The 2,789-nt window shown below is 41.9% G+C and overlaps 1 pseudogene; it reads left to right on the top strand.

The window, feature by feature from the left end:
• The first annotated feature begins 651 nt into the window (after nt 1-651).
• On the top strand, nt 652-744 carry LOC129406916 (small nucleolar RNA U13; annotated as a pseudogene).
• Nucleotides 745-2,789: the final 2,045 nt, after the last annotated feature.

The following is a 2,789-nucleotide window of genomic DNA, read 5'->3' as shown; positions in this document are numbered from 1 at the left end:
GTGAGCTTCTAGAGATTGAGAACTGCCACTTACTCATTGAAAACAAAATCTCCAGGGAGCAAAAGTAGGCAATCAGTGAATATAAGTCATATAATACTGTTCAGAGGAAAATGAGAGGGGTAATTAGAGAGGAAGTTTTAAAAATGAACTCCAAGATATGTTAACTCTCAGAGCTTTTGAAAAATATAGTCATCTTGTGGAGAAACCTGAACTTTGTGTACCATTGACAGGAAGGTGGAAAGATGGGTCCGCTGTGAAAATATTTAACAGCTCTTCAAAATTTAAAAATAGATGAGGCAGGAGCAATAGTACAGTGCTTTTCCTCCATGTTTTTGACCTGAGTTCTAACCCATTTGGTTCCCTGAGGACTGCCAGGTGTGATTCCCGAGCACAGAGCCAGGGAGTAACATCTGAGTAGTGTCCTCATCCATCTTCTCACCAAAGTGTTCAGAAAACATCAAATAATGGGTTGTTTTTTGTTTTTTTTTTGCATTTTTTTTTTTTGGTCACACCCAGCAATGTCCTGGCTCTGCACTCAGGAATTATTCCTGGCGGTGCTCAGGGGACCATATAGCATGCTGGGAATCGAACCCCGGTAGGCCCCGTGCAAGGCAAACGCCTTACCAGCTGTGCTATTGCTCCAGCCCCTGGGTTCTTAACCAGTTCATAAGCATGATGATTGGGTGTTCACACAATTGTGTAATATGTGTCTCTCTTAAATCTTGTTATATTACCCGTCTGACATGAACTTAAAAGAAATCAAATAACTGGAAATCAACAAAAAACATGAAGGTGAAAGACTTTAAAAACTCTAAGTCATGCTGGAAGAGGTAGAAGAGGACACAAAGAAATGGAAAAACAGTCCGTATTCATGGATTGGAAGAGTTAATCTAGTTGAAATGAGAACAGTTTTGACAAGAAGTTTGCTCTTATGGGGCTAGAATATTACTGGAAAGAGAGACAAACTTATCATTTCAAATGACAGATTTCAAATGCACACAACTGAATTAGACAATTCTAATTGTGACTAATGTGACCAATTACCACACCCATAGTTAGTCACAGCACCGGAGACTTGGCTATAATTGTCCAAGAAAGAGAGAACTTGCACTTCTACTAGAGTTGTACTGCTGAATACGAACTTAGGACTTTGCAGTTAGCAAGTGCACTGCAGTACACCCAAAGAAAGAAAGAAATTGTAAATGTTGTTAGCCGGGCAGGATGCATAGCTTTCCTGATTAGAACAATGGATTTTCTTATTAGGAAACAAGAAAGTGGTTTGTATATTTCCCTAGGGTAGGATTTTTTTTTTTTTTTTTTTTTTGCTTTTTGGGTCACACCCAGCGATGCTCAGGGGTTACTCCTGGCTTTGCACTCAGGAATTGCTCCTGGCAGTGCTTGGGGGACCATATGGGATGCCGGGGATCGAACCCAGGTCGGCAGCGTGCAAGGCAAACGCCCTACCCGCTGTGCTATCGCTCCGGCCCCAGCCCTAGGGTAGGATTTTTATGAAGGATTAAGAACATTTCATTACTTATCACCTGTCATTGACTTTACTATATTATGTACTCAAACTGGCTACTCTAGATGAAGCATGAAGACCCTCCTTTGTCCTGTTTTTTTTCGTGTGGAATGTTGCTTAAATTACATGCTGTTGACCATGATTGGAGACTAGTTAATTGTGGGATGTCTGTTATCAGTCTCTTCATGTGTTCTTCTTTTGTTCTACTTTTTTTTTTTTGCAAGGTTGAGGGGACGGGGCTGTGCTCAGGGAACCTGGATACCACTTCAGTTGATAGTCTGTTACCTGGACTAGGTGGCTCAACATTAGGGCCAGAGGATGAAATGCTGCCCCAGCTCTCACTAGGGTCACATCCCCCAGTTCTCTGGGGCTTCTAGAACTAGACCTTGTAACGTTGGAAATGCCATGTGGTACCAGGAAGCTTCAACCTCTGGCCCCAGTGCTATCTCCTTGACCCTCTAACTATGTTCTTAGCCTTAACAGGGTGGACACTAGGACCACTATCCTCCCAAGGACACCCTGGCATTTTCAGCTAGGGGACTGGTCATGTGTCCATGAATTTTAGTGGATTGGAGTGCATCTTCTCGGAGATTTAGTTGTGCATCTGTAGAGCAGAACCAGTAAATGAGCTGACATGGTGGCAGCTGTGGAATATCTTATCTTGATTTATTATGATTATTGTACTTTTATTGTAAGACCCATTAGCTGCCATATTTTTTTTTGTCTTCACTGTTTTTCTTGTCTTTATCCCTCAATCCCGAAACCTCTGTAGATGTTTCATTTTTCTAGTCTGGAATGAGACACATATTTAATAATGAAGAGATATTCTGGAAATAATTGTTGAGTGAATAAATAGCCCAAACAATAAAGCTGAATGTAGATTACTGACCAATACATACATATATGTTATATATATTTACATAATATCATCCGATTGATTGTCGAATTTCTCGAGCGGTCTCAGTAATGTCTCCATTCATCCTAGCCCTGAGATTCTAGAAGCCTCTCCTTACTCGTCCTTCCCAATTGTGTTGTATTGGAGGCTCCTTCAGGGTCAGGGGAATGAGACCTATCATTGTTACTGGTTTTGGCATATGAATATGCCATGGGGAGTTTGCGAGGCTCACCCATGTGGGCAGGAAACTCTCAGTAGCTTGCCAGTTTCTCCCAGAAGGAGTACTAGGCCATAAGATGTCTTCTAGGAGCTTGGTTTTATAGTCTCTGGATCCTGGCCATTGGTGGAATTACATGGCGCCGAGGGCAGTCC

This window comes from Sorex araneus, chromosome 8 (genome assembly GCF_027595985.1).
Source record: "Sorex araneus isolate mSorAra2 chromosome 8, mSorAra2.pri, whole genome shotgun sequence".
NCBI classification, from domain to species: Eukaryota; Metazoa; Chordata; class Mammalia; order Eulipotyphla; family Soricidae; genus Sorex; species Sorex araneus.
Note: the sequence above shows the minus strand (reverse complement) of the source record. Positions and strands in the feature narration are given on the sequence as shown.